Source organism: Macaca nemestrina, chromosome 3, assembly GCF_043159975.1.
Source record: "Macaca nemestrina isolate mMacNem1 chromosome 3, mMacNem.hap1, whole genome shotgun sequence".
Taxonomy (NCBI): Eukaryota; Metazoa; Chordata; class Mammalia; order Primates; family Cercopithecidae; genus Macaca; species Macaca nemestrina.
The window spans coordinates 117,486,050-117,499,761 of NC_092127.1; positions in this window are offsets into that span (position 1 = coordinate 117,486,050).

The window sequence follows — 13,712 nt, forward strand, 5'->3', positions numbered from 1 at the left end:
AGGAGGCCTTCTTTACTGTGGCAGGGAACAGAGGGCTAGAAGGTCTTATACCCGCAGTGAAATACTGGAACCCAAAAGTGATACAAGTCACCTCTCTCAACCCACTGGCCAGAGCTAGTCATGTGGCTCCAAATAGCTGCAATAAAACAAAAAGTAGAAATCTCTCATGTGTCCAAGGGAAAGGAGAACTGGATATAGGTGAGCACCAGAAGTCTCACACCCGGAAAAAGGCTAAATGGTATATCCAGGCTATGGAATACTACACAGCTGTTTAAAAGCATTAGGTAGATCTATATTTAGTGATTTTTAAAAAAAGATCTGAGACTTTAATTGGCAAATATCTTAAACAACTTGATCTCACTTATATTGAAAATATGTTTATCTATATTTATGTATGTGCAAATGAATAGCAAAAGGTTTATGGAGAATGATACAGTCCAACAGTGGCTATTTGGGAGGAAGGAGTTGACTGGAGGAAGACTCAAATGAAGGGGACTTTCAAGTTTCCCTTTGTATTCTTCTGCATTGTTTACCTCTTTTAAAATGAAGTTGTATTCACATAACTGAAATTTCTTTCACATTTGTAAAAAGTAAGTAAACACATCTGGGAACCTCTCTCCTCTAGCAGCTCTTTAATAGGCTTTGAGATTTTTTCTTCCAAAAATGCAAATATATCAATTTTAGCAAATTAGTCGCCTGTATTTTGTTGTCATAGTCAGAGGCACTTAGTCACAGAAAGGACTTAGAATATATCATTATCTTCAGTCTATACCCTAGAAACAGAATCTGACTCTGAATTGTTGGCACATGTCTGCCGGGGAGTCAGGAGCAATAGCCATGAGCGGTGACAGAAGCCAGCCCGGGCACCAAGAGAGACTGAACTGTCACATAGTTACAGTGGAGGCCTGGGTGGATCGGACTGGCCACTCTGACCGTCAGAATTGCTCTGCCTTGAGGCAACTGCCCCATCCCCATCCGACAGCTCTTACTTAGCTGGGGCGGCCCCAGGGTGTGGGTGTGACAGTGACCAAGGACCTCTCAGAGAGGACTAAGCTGGGTGCACTTCAGCCACCAACACATACAGCAACTGGGGCAATGAGAGTCCCAGCTTGAAGTGGGGATTTGGACTGTTCTTCACCAAGGATCCCACTACCATCACATCCCCAACTTCACCCAGAGAGTGATAGTTTAACTAATGGCATAGCAAGAGCCCAACCTGGGGAGTAGAAAACTGGGCCTTACCTAGCACATAGCATACATTCAGCAAGTATTTGTTGGATGAACAAATGAATGGCGCTATCCTTGGACCAGGCTCACAGAAGCCTGAGGAGCCTGTGAGAGTGGATCAAAGAATAGGATCCCTAAAGCAGAGTCTCCATACATTACAGAAACAAATCCAGGCCTAGAGAGTCTGGACCTCACACTCTCTAGGCCTCACCCTGTTGGTTTCCATTATTCTCACAGGCATGGAGGGAGGGAACACCTGGAGGTTGCAGGAGGCTAAGCCAGCCTGTGATCAACGAGGCTTCCAGCTTCTTCCCCTTCCTTCTGCCCCATCTGGTCATTTCTCTGCTTCTCAGCACTTTCTTCTAAGGGCATCCATGGGAAGAAGAAGGAGACAAAGCTCTAGACAGATGCTGTGCCACTGGAGGGTAGCCCTGGGGAAAATAGTACAGCTATTGAAAGGAGAGTTGGTTCCTATTGACTCCTAAGACACAAACTAATTATTGGTTAAAATGGGTCAAAGTCCTTGGAATGTTCTAGGCCAGGGTTTCTGAAACTTAGATGTGAATACAAACCATCTGTGTGTCTTTTAAAAATGCATATTCTGATTTAGAAGGTCTGCAGCAAAGCAAAGTTTAGTTTTCTGTTTTGTTTTGTTTTGTTTTTTTTTTAAGACACTTTCTCACTCTGTTACCCAGGCTGGAGTACAATGACGGGATCTCAGCTCACTGCAACCTCTGCCTCCCAGGTTCAAGTGATTCTCATGCCTCTGCCTCCTCGGTAGCTGGCCAACACACCTGGCTAATTTTTGTATTTTTAGTAGGGACGGGGTTTCACCGTGTTGGCCAGGCTGGTCTCGAATTTCTGGCCTCAAGTGGTCCTCCTGCCTCCCATAGTGCCGAGATTACAGGCATAAGCCACCACGCCTGGCCAAGATTCTGCATTTCTAACAAGCCCCCAGATAATGGATGATTCCTATGCTGCTGGTCCAGGGACTACACTTTGATTAGCCGAGGCCTTAGAGAAGGAGATTACAGATATGTGTCACTGGCTTAAGAGTCAAAATTATATATCATCATCACCACCTGACCACTAACAGCTTGCTGTGCTAAGTGCTTTGAACACTTTTTCTCATTTAATTTTTAAAGAGCCCTCAAAATAGCTATTATTACCATGCCCCATTTTACAGAAGGAAGAACTGAGACCAGGGATCCTTAGTGACCAGCTAGTATGTGGTGAAGCCAGCACAGCAACACAAGTCCATCAGAGTCCTGGTCCTGTGTTCTTCACCACTTCGCAGGAGAGAGAGCAGAGCTTTGAAGCAGTCTCTTCTGTAATTGTGTCTTCTTGGAGGGACCTCGGCTGGGCCCCAGCTTGCTGAGAAGAGAAAGCCACTGGAGTCTTTGTGTCTCTAGAGAGGGAGATGACGCTTCTCGTAATAGCTAATGGTGGATCAGCCGCTTGTGCTTAGCTGCATCCCTGGTGCTTCGGGCAGCATCTTGCAGCTAAAGGAAGGAATCCACGCTGAGCCACCCAGACGGTTCCTGGCCGCAAGTCCCTGGCCGGCAGGGCGGCCACTGAGCGGTCATCAAGGGCGCAGCGCTGCGCCCGGGCATGGAAACGCTGTCTCCGCCACGCCCACGTCCCCAGCTCAGCTGCATGCTCATTGCACAGGGTCGCTGCGCTGAGCTCGGCTGAGAGATTGCTTAGCTCAGCTTTGAAATCCAACCTAAATTCACCCCCTGGGCCTGCAGACACTCTGGCCAGATGCTCTTCCCCAACCAGAGCTGGGTAATAGGAGGTGACAGGCTGAGCGCGGGGACCTGGGGGCGTGGCTGAGCGGCTGACAGCTAAGAGATCCTCTCCCCAAAGGCAGGACGCTAAAGGCTGAAGGCTGGAGCTGCGTTCCTGCGCCTTTTGAGGTGCACAGCTGCAGGATGGGGGTTCAGAGGTGCACCCCGGGGGATCAGGAATTTCATCTTTTTTTTTTTTCGGCCTACATGTTCCAGTGTCTTCACATGCGGGGAGTTCATTTGCTGTAGGTAGCTCCTACTCCCTTGAGAGGGGAAAGGATCCCACCCGCATCCTCAGAGTCCACTGCCACAAACCCTGACAAAGTTATGGTGAATTTCTTAAGGTGGAAACAAATTGAGGTAATACTGGTGACTAAATAAATAAATAAAAATACACATTTCCTAGACAAAATATTTTCCATTTAGCCCCTACCCCATCCTCAATCCATATAGCACCTTGTGAAAATTAGCAAAAGTGTCCCTTTTGGGACCAGGCAGCAAATGGGGACAGCACAGGCAAGTGGGAGGACACAGCCAGTCACAGGGCTCCTGACTTTGTGGGCAGAGTGTGGCTTAGCTTTCTGCACTAGTCTGCCCCGTCAGATGGTGCCCTTGCGCAGTGAACAACAGCTACAACCACACCAGGTGACTGATCTTCCTTTCGTCCTTCCTTCCTTTTCATCAATTGCTTATTGAATACTTCCTCTGTGTTTCCTGTACCCTGACCCTCCCCTCCACACCTCCCTACTGTGTAGGTAAGGAAAACCTAAAGATAAAGTGGACATCAAGAGGCTTATGGTACAACGGGGGAGGTGGACATGTAAACAGATAAACCATTAGGATTTCTGATATCTAAGACTGCACAATTTATACATGTCTAAAATCAGGGAACCCGGCTGATTCATACAATTCATATCAGGAATAAAAGCCTGGGAACTTACCTCCTTAAAGACCAGTGCACAGTGGGGGATGCTTAGAAGTGTCACTGTACAACATTTGCCATCCAGAATCCTGACTTTTGGAAAGAGACATGGACAATGTTAACAGGGAAGAGGCCTTGCTCTTCAAACATCTTGATGGGTTTGCAACAGCACATTTGAGAGGAGGCTGCATTTGTCTGCTTTATTTAAAGGGGGAAGTTTGAAGTAGAGGTGGTGGGGGCACTGGAGTAGGAGAGGAGTAAGAAAGGCAGGGTTCTACATGGACAAAAGGCTGGAGAAAAATCTCCGCGGAGGATGAATTTGTAAGTTATATCTACTATGAGCAGTGCTATTAAAATCTTTACTCCATAACACTCCCCACTCCCCAAATCCACTCATAAGCTTGAACTGCCTGGGGTAAAAGGAGGAGACCAAGGAAGAATCTGGATCCTCTAAAAATGTATGGGTCAAAACTATAGGAGCTAGAGTCAAAGAAAACCATGAGAATATAAATCCATGACTATTCACACAACTACTGGGGAAGTCTTCGGATATTTTTCAGGCCATGGAATTGAGGATTCAAGGGAATTTCAGGCAGCTGCCAAGGAATAGAGAGGCCCCAAATGCTATCTACGTTGGAGCAATAATATCCATGAAATTGTTGGTTTTATTTTCAACTGAGGGTCCTGTTCAAATGCTTACAGCAGCAAGGGAGGTAAAAGAGTAAAGCATCCCAGCTACTCAGGAGGCTGAGGCAGGAGAATGGCGTAAACCCGGGAGGCGGAGCTTGCAGTGAGCCGAGATAGCGCCACTGCACTCCAGCCTGGGCGACAGAGCGAGACTCCGTCTCAAAAAAAAAAAAAAAAAAAAAAAAACAAAAAAAAACAGTAAAGCAGGCTGGATGTGAGACAGCGGGGAGTGGTGGGCGCCGCAGCAAGCTGCAGGGTGCAAGTCCTGTTAGAAGGAGACAATTGCCTCCCAGCTCTAGCGGGAGTGTTCCCTGCAAGAATGCAAGCCCTATGTTGCCAGATAGTCCACATTTTAAGAGAAGCTAGAAAAGCAGATGTTTCAGAAAAACCGAGTTTTTAAAAAAATGTTAACTAATTCGAAAATATTTTCGAACTTCAAGGGTCAAACAAAAGATGTCTCGTGATGTATGTGGTTTCTAATATAGAAGACAGAATACAGGGATAAGATTCATTTTCAAAACAAGTAATGAAATGAATGACATTTAAGTGAGATGTGATAGGAAAAGCTCTGATCCATGCATCCTAAATCCAGGGCTTTAGGCTCTGCTTGACTACTATTTGTCTGTATGTTTACAATGAAATAATTTATAATGTCTTGGCCTTCATCTCTTTATCCATAAAATGAAGACATTAAATCTGACACTTTTTTAGAGTTGGAGTTCCGATGATTGAGGGGGCAGAAAGAAAGTGTAAGCAGTGGAAAAATGAGCCCTGGGTGTGTTTCAAAATGTATTGAATTCATTGACATTTATTATGTGTTCGCAAGGTACACCGCATTGATCATGGAATTCTTGCTTACTATGAAAAAGTAAACATAAACTAAAAAAGCACCTTAATTATTTTGCCTACCTGAGAACAGTGCTTTCAAAGAAGTGGGAGAAGAGCCTTCCCCAACTGGGAGCTGTGTTACTGACACTATCAGCAGGTGAGTTACAGAGTCTGTCAGCAATGATAAGAACACTGGTGTATTTCCTATTCAGACTGACGTTGCTCGAGACAGGAACCTAATTGATGTTTGTTCAATAATACCAAGATATGTCACAGAATCTGTGGGGGTGTCCGGTATCTTTTGTCAGCTTAGAGTCAAACTCTGCAGAAAATAAGTTGCAGACTGTTGCAGATGTTCTGACATTAAATGATGTTTTCCTGAAAATGCATGAGGCGTGGTCTACCGGTTTGCCTATTGGCAAACCGGCTCTTGCTGCCATCAAGACCCCACCCCCTCCCCCAGGTCATTCTGAAAAAGCAGAGCTGCCTCTAGGCCTTTCAGCTTTACCCTGAACCTCAAGACACTCCCACACTCTTCAGGGATTTGGGGATGGGTGGGTGGGTCTTACGATCACAAAAGGATGGGATAGGGGAGAAGTGGGGGTGGGTGGGAGGATGAGAGGTAGCTGCAAAAAAATGGGTGGGGAAGAGAAGACCTAAACACAGGGCTGAGATTGAGTAATTTTAGGACGCAGTACTGTTTATGGAACATTTCATTCTTTATAGCTACTGTCACATTCTAGTCATTAGACTGCATTTACTTGTGGGTTGTAGAAATTACTTCCCATGGGAAACTAAAGCAATTCCTTCTTCAAAGGATGCTTTGTTTTCTAAGAGAAGAACGTAAAGCATATGACAGTGCAGCCAGCTATGTAACCTACATTTCCTGCTAAGCCACTCTTAGTTCAAGTTCACTGTTTAGCGTGACCACTTTAAGAAGTAACCAAGGAATGATGATGACGACGATGATAATGATAATAATAGCTAGCATGTACTGAGCATTATATGTACGCCAAGCCCTGAACTGAACCTTTATATATGTGTTTTAATCCCTATAGAAACCCTAGCCATTATCATTAACCCCATTTTACAGATGAGAAAACTGAGGTTTAAAGAAGCTATATGTGCTCAATATAACACAGCTAGGACTTAAACCTGATCTGTTCTGCTCTGAAGTCCATTCTTAAAGGCACTGACCTCTGAATGTATCACATTTGGCTGAGAAGTCCTTTGTCATTTCTGACATAGAATCTCCCCCAGCAAAAACTGAAGGAATAAAGAGTGAATTACACATATAGGAGTGCACAAAACGGACAATGGTGTATCTGAAACCAGAGAAGTCCATGTGAATTTCAGTTTTAATCAATTACATCCATTAGGTGACAGCTGCTTCCCTTCTGCCCTCCAGGTGCCTGCACCTAGAGCTTAAAACATCTCCAAATTAAAGTGAGACTGTGCTGCTGTCCGAGGAAATGAGAGCAGCAGCTTCTGCTCTCTGCCGTCTCTGCCAGCCCAAATCCTATTCTTGCCTTGTTAGCATTTATATAAGACCTCTGGCTGCAGCACCAATCTACTGTACCTCCCTGCCCTGCGTATTCTCATTTTGATTAGTTACAGTGGAGCTGTAATAACTGGCTTCATTTCTTCCCTTCACACCTGATAGAATACCAGGAGCTCCCTGGGCCCTTCCTCTGGTCTAGCATCAAGCCAGGATCAATCCTACCTGAGCAATGATTATTAATTAAATCCTTCCATCCTTCTATTCCATGTTCCAGTTTTCAAAGAGCTTTCAAACACATTCTATTGTTTGCAGTGACATAATGAGTCAATGGGGGCCCAGCGAAAAGTTCCATGTGTCCCTGCCCCTATCACGCAAAGAATTCCTCTTTTTTCTCTTGAGAGCAGGACTCTAGAAGGGTTTGGGTTTTGGCTGTGATGCTAGAAGGAGGAGGAAGGGAACCCTCATCATGCAGCTCTTATAGTGTTAAGGAGAGAGTTTATCGAAGAATAGAGGCAAGAGCCTTGGAGCCTCTAGAAATGCACTTTCCTAAGCTTGGGTGCCTCCACTCAGGTGTCCTCTGCCTTCAAGGTAGTTGGAGATTTAAACTGATTCCTTGGAGTAGCCGGCCACCCACCGTCATGGAGGGCACAGATCAGCACCCTCCTTTCCCCTCCCAACACTGGATCCATCAGTTCGCCAGTAGCTCGGAGGGATCCTTTTGCCCTTGGTCAACAGACTCTCCCTGGGCTTAGCACATGGGGTCCCAGCCCTTGGATCCCAGCTCAGTTCCTATGTTGGATGCTTTTCCATCCTAAAAGAAGAGAAATCTTTTCTTATTCAAACCACACAGTAGAGTGTGCCGCATTGTTTAGCCAAGCACATTAATGAACCTTTGGAGATGTCAAGAGAAGCCAGAGTTGAGTTTGAGAATAGGGGTTGGAGCAGCTGAAGTGTGCTGCAAAATGATTCTCTGAAAAATGTTTCTATGCTGGTGAGAGCTGAGAAGAGGAAGGAGGCATGAGGCATGACTTATAGTAGGAGGCAGATGCCTGTGCTGACAGAAATGGGCAAGGTGTTTCGGAAATGAAAGTCCAATATTTAACTTTGTGTTGTCTACAGTGTGGCAATGGGAAACCCTTCTGTTTCCCAGTCAGTGAAGTCTGACTTATTAACATATGTGCAGAGTGAGTTGTTTTGTGCAAAAATGAAGGGAAAAGAGGAGATTCACAACTAGAAGCAGAGGAGGAGGACAGTCCCAGGAGTGGGACGTAAGGAGGATAGAATGTGAGTGGAGCCAAGGTTTCCATGAGAACAGAACCCCAAAGGAATTGCAGAAGGCCTCTGGGCATAGGATTGAGGAGGGTGGATGTGAGAGAGCGGGCTGATGCTGACACTTGGGGGATACCTGTTATAGTCTTGTGAGGTAGGCAGAGCAAGCGTTGGTATAACCGGTTCCATTGTATAGATGAGAAAACCAAGACTCAGATACGTTACAATACTTGCCCAGTGTCACATAGGGCCTGGCAAGTTGGGAAGCCCAGAATAGAATGCAAAACTCCTTTTCTAGCCGAAAAGTTCCTAGTCATATTTGCCAGCTAAAAGGCATCCAGTAAAAGATAATTGAAGGTAAATGAGCACCCAGAGGCAGGCAGAGCTGCCTCTAGGTCTTTCAACTTTAACCTTTTATATACTTTGGCATAACCCATTACATCATCAGCCTCCTCATCACTGGGTCACTCTGCTGTAAACTTCCCCATTAACAAGCAGGAGGGAAGGAAAGGTAATTTTGATGCAAGGAGCGTTCCCAGAGCAGAAAAACTAGGTAGGACATCACAGCAGTGCAATCGGATGGGTGAGCAAAGGGTGGGAAAGTGGATGATCTGACTCGACCAGGCCCAAGCTACCCCTGACAGGATCAGGGGTCCTTACAGGTCCTGTCCTGCCTGAGTGTTTTTTCCTCTGCAGAAATCCTGCTAGGATTTTTCTACTTTGGTACCATACTTCATCTGACAACCTGCCTGGCAATGTAACCTTCATTTCTACCTTGTGACCTTCTCCTCCATTGATTACTTCCTCCATTCTGTGGATCCGTGATTAGGGAGGTTTGCTTATGCTTAACCCTGGTCTGGGTTCCTGTGGGCCCTTGCTCACTGGGTAATTGGTGGTTGATTCACGGATGTTTTCACCCTGAAACGTGTGATTCTCACATGACTCTGAACAAGAGGCAAGCTGAACTTGGGCCATGTATCATTTGCAGGTAGCCTTGTTGGCTCATTTCTTGCAGCTGCATCCTCTGGTAAGTGAGCATGGGACACACCTGATGGCTTCTGTCCTTGGAGCTGCCCTGATGACTGCTGTCCCCAAGGCGATCACCTAATGACTTCATTCCCTGAGGCTGTCCCTGATTGCTTCTGTCCCTGGGGTTGCTCCCAGAACTCTGCCTGATGCTGAGGAGTAAGCAGTCAGGCCACGGAATGATCGAATGGAAAAGCGGAAACTCTGAGCTGGAAGAGGACTTTGTGGTAGGGTACTCATACATTTCTGTCTCATATGGCATCACTTAAGTCTGTTAGCCCAGTATAATTATTAAGAACATCTTTTTAATCTCAAAACATCCCGGTGTGGATAATAAATTATATATGATCACCCTACTTTAGGGATCATCTAGACTAGTTTTTTGGGTTTTTTTTTTTCAAGTTTTTGTTTAGCCTTGAAGACCACTTCTTGAAAGAGATACTTATCCTGATCTCTAATGTGTAAACCAAAAAAAGGGAGAGTTGTCCAGGCCGAAGGGGGCAGAGAAGGCTGAAGCTCCCCACTACCCTACCCCGACCTGCTGTGGCAGCCCTCCCTGCCAGCCAATGGAGGTCTTGCAGCTCAATGCATCCCTGGTTGTACCCGCTACTTTAATCTTACACGTGAGGGAACTGAAGTCGATGGAGTGGTTAAGGGTCTATGTATGGCCACATCACTAGTTAGTGGAGGGGCCCAAGCTAGAACTCAGATACGCAGACTGCACTGTGATCTTGCCACCACGCCAAGTCTCCTTCCAGCTTGCCTAATGGTCTTAAAACTAAGTGGCAAAATGTCCACTCTTGTGCTAGTGCGCACTCTCTTTCACTCTGTGTGTGTGTGTGTGTGTGTATGCATGTAATTTTTAAATGATGTATTCTTTATAAAATTCATGTAAAATTTTCATACTGGGAAAAATAGTCATGATTTTAAAATTACCCAGTTCACCCTTGAGAAGTCAAAGTCCATAAAGCAACAATAGGGGAATAGCGTTGTACTGAGGTAACTTCGTGTGAATTGGATACGTATTATTAAAGTAAACAGGGCTTAGGGACAAACACCTTTTCTAAAGCCTATATCCTTGAACATATTTGGATGGACTTCATTAATCCTGTCTAGCAGCTCTCAAAAGTCAAACAGGAAGCAAACCCCAGGCTGTGGTAGAAAACAAACACTGTCTGTCCCAGGACCTCCCGGGTGGACGGAGTCCTCCCTTCGTCTTAGCTCTTCTTCTGAGGCAACAGTTGGCAAATCTAAACTGAAACAGTTCTATCTTGAAAGCACACAACTTCTCCAAGCCCCTGGTTGTTTAAATAGTTGTCCACCTTTCCTTCTGCCTTCTGCTTCCACCTGCCCTCAGCTGGGACCCAGCCAGGCAGTGTCAACTTGAACCCTGGGCAGGAAAAGCAGATACCAAATGCAAATCAGACAGCAATGCAACCTTTTTATGGCCCAGGGAAGGCCAACAGGAGGTAAGGTCACGTAGAAGGCAGCCTGCTGGTGGCAGCTCCCTGCTGAGGGCAGGGTTTTGCTATTTTATTTTAACCTTGTTTCAGTTTGATCCAAGCACTGTGTCTCAAGGAAACAAGCACCTGTAACTGTGGCCCACACAAAACCAATTTTCCCACAATCAGAAAGCAATCATTTCCGTCTCCTGGTGTGGAAAAAAACAGCCAGATACAAGCAGGGCGGGGTATGGGCTTGACCTTGTCCTTCTTACCTGCTGACTCAGAGGATTTGCATAGCTGGAATTCTGAGGAAACACCCAAGTCCAAAAGTGCAAGAGTTTGGGGTATTTATGCAAAGCATATGTTCCCTGTTCTGAGGCAGAGACTCAAGGGTTTGATAGAAACAATAGGGTAGAAATGAAATCTAACATTTGTGAAGCCCTTACTCTGGGTTCATTTTACCCAATTCAAGCCTCACAAAAACCTCATCGGCGGAAACTATGATTATCCCCATTTCAGAGATGAGCAAACAGGGCTTGATAAAGGTTAAATGGCTTCAGCCACTCAGCAAGGAAGTGGTGGAGTGAGGGAAGTTCAGACTCAGAGCCTACCCCTGAAAACAACCAAACCCACACACCGAGAAACATCCAGGCTAGTCTTCCCAACCTTCAGGGCGCATTCAGTTCACCTGGGGCTTTTGTCAAAATGCATGTTCTCATTCAGGAGCTCCAGGGCTGTGCCAGAAACTCTGCAATTCTAAGTAGCTCCCAAGTAATGTCAATGCTGCTGCTGGTCTGTGAAGGATCTAGGGCAGCCGTCAGCAAACTTCTTTTCTGGTAGGGGTGAGATAGTAAATATTTTAAGCTTTGTGGGCCACATCCAACCTCTGTTGCGTGTTCTTTCTCCCTTTCTTCCTTCTCTTCCCTTCTTTTCCTTTCATTCTCCATCCTTTGGCATGTAAAACCACCCTTAGCTGTTGGCTCGTGGGTGCATTTGGCCAGAGCAGTGATTTGCTGTTTCTCGCCCTAGGACAGTGAAGGTAGAGAAGTTGCCTTGCCAGTGGGCTCAGGTGGGGACCCTTTCCCAACAGCAGCTACGAGATTCAGTCCCACTGTTCTCAATTAGGTATGCTCAACCAGGACAGGAAGATGCTAGACAGGCTGTCTCCCCAGTGATCAGTCTGAGTTACAGGTAAGAGGGGGGCTGACTTACCCAAGAAAGAATGCATTGGAGTGGTGAGGGGGCTGGACTCCAAGGTGTGCGAACAAGCACTGGAGGAGGATTGGGACAGCGGAGGGAAGGGGGAGCCTGCTATGCACACAGCGAACACTTTACCTATTGGGGCAGTAGGTTGTTGAGGGGCTCCTGTGACAGGTGGGAGGTCAAACTCAAAAACCCCTTCAACTCCAAGAGTTCAAGATCCTGTGATCCTTGCGTGCAAGGCTAATCTAATGTCGTCCTGAGATAACATGCACACGCGTGATCTGATTCTCCTCAAGCTGATCGGCAACCGCATCTCAGAGCAGCTGCCTCTTTATCTCTTGCCCTGCCTGGGAAGGGGAGGCTGAAATTCACTCCAGGATGTCACTGCTCTGGGGGAAAAGGAAAGTAACTCCCACCGCCCAGCTCAGAAGTAGGAAGTGAGGGCCTTCCGCTCAAGGCAAGGGCCTTCTCTAACTGCTGGGTAGTTTTTCCATCTTCTTGTAACTTGAATGAAGTGAAGTCATCTTACTTCCAGGAATCCAATCTAAAGAAATAAATATGGATATGAATAAAATTTTTTGTCCTCTTTCAGGTGCAAAGAGTCTACTCTGCCCACTCTGTCATTCAAGGCTTGGTTGAGAACTGGCTAATTAAGTGAGATCACTTCTATACAAATAGAACACCATGCGCAGATTATAAAATGCTTCTTGTATGAAACCATGTGTATACATGTATATAATTAGCAAACACCCAAACAGTGGCTCTTTATGGGCAATAGGATGATGATCATCACTGTGGAATAAAGAAGGGACCCAGTGAGAAACAGTGGGCGCTCAGTGGGAAGTGTTCTAAACTGCGAAGTTCTACAGTGACCTGCTACCCTCAGTGGTAAGGTAAGTTGGCAGCAGGGAACTACAGATCAGAGCTTCTCAGACTTAAAGGTGCATATTCATCCTGGGGATCTGGTTAAATTGTAGGCTCAGACATAGGGGTGCAGAAGGCCCTGACATTTTGCATTTCTAACAAGCTCCCTGGGGTGGCTGATGCTGCTATGCTGCTGGCCCAGGACCTTATTTCATGAAGCAAGGCTCTGCCTACCTTGCAGGAGAAGGCACTGAGAAGAGGAGTCACCAGTGTTGATATGTTACTCAGACGAGGTGGCAAGTTTAGTTTACATGTGTGTACATTGTCCTGAGATTGTTGTTTTTGGAGGGGGACAGAACAAGGAGTATGTATAGAATTGAAATTACCTTTATCAATAATAAATATGGCCTAGCAGAAATTCTCCTGCCTTTTTCCTTTTCTCCTTCCCGTAGTTCAATTTAGCTGCCCAATTTCCTCTCAGAAGTAGGTCCTGAGGTTGAAGCAGGAAGGAGGATAAGGGCTGTCTGACCCCAGGCACACAGCTGGCCCCATGGACAGGGATCACCTGGGTAAGGTGAAGAGCACCCATACCAGCTTTAAGTCAAGGTGATGATTCTTTTCGAGCATCAGTGACCTGGATCCACCCCAGGTAGTTAGAAAGCCACCCCCCTTTGATTACCCACTGCCATTTATCAGCCCTGAATCTTCTGTCCTGCTGCCACTTTCCAGCCCTGACAACCTGTTTTAAATGAAGGCAAGCGGGATTCTCTCTCCCTTACCAAACTGCTTGAAATAGCCGGCACAAGCAGATTCTTCTTAATGGGCCAGGGATTTTTCACCGGCTGATGGACAAGGGGGACCCACAGAATGAGAATTTACAACAGAGTGTCTGTTCACGGTGTAGACTGTAAAACATTTCCATGTGTTCTTCCTTGTAAGCATTTAGAGCC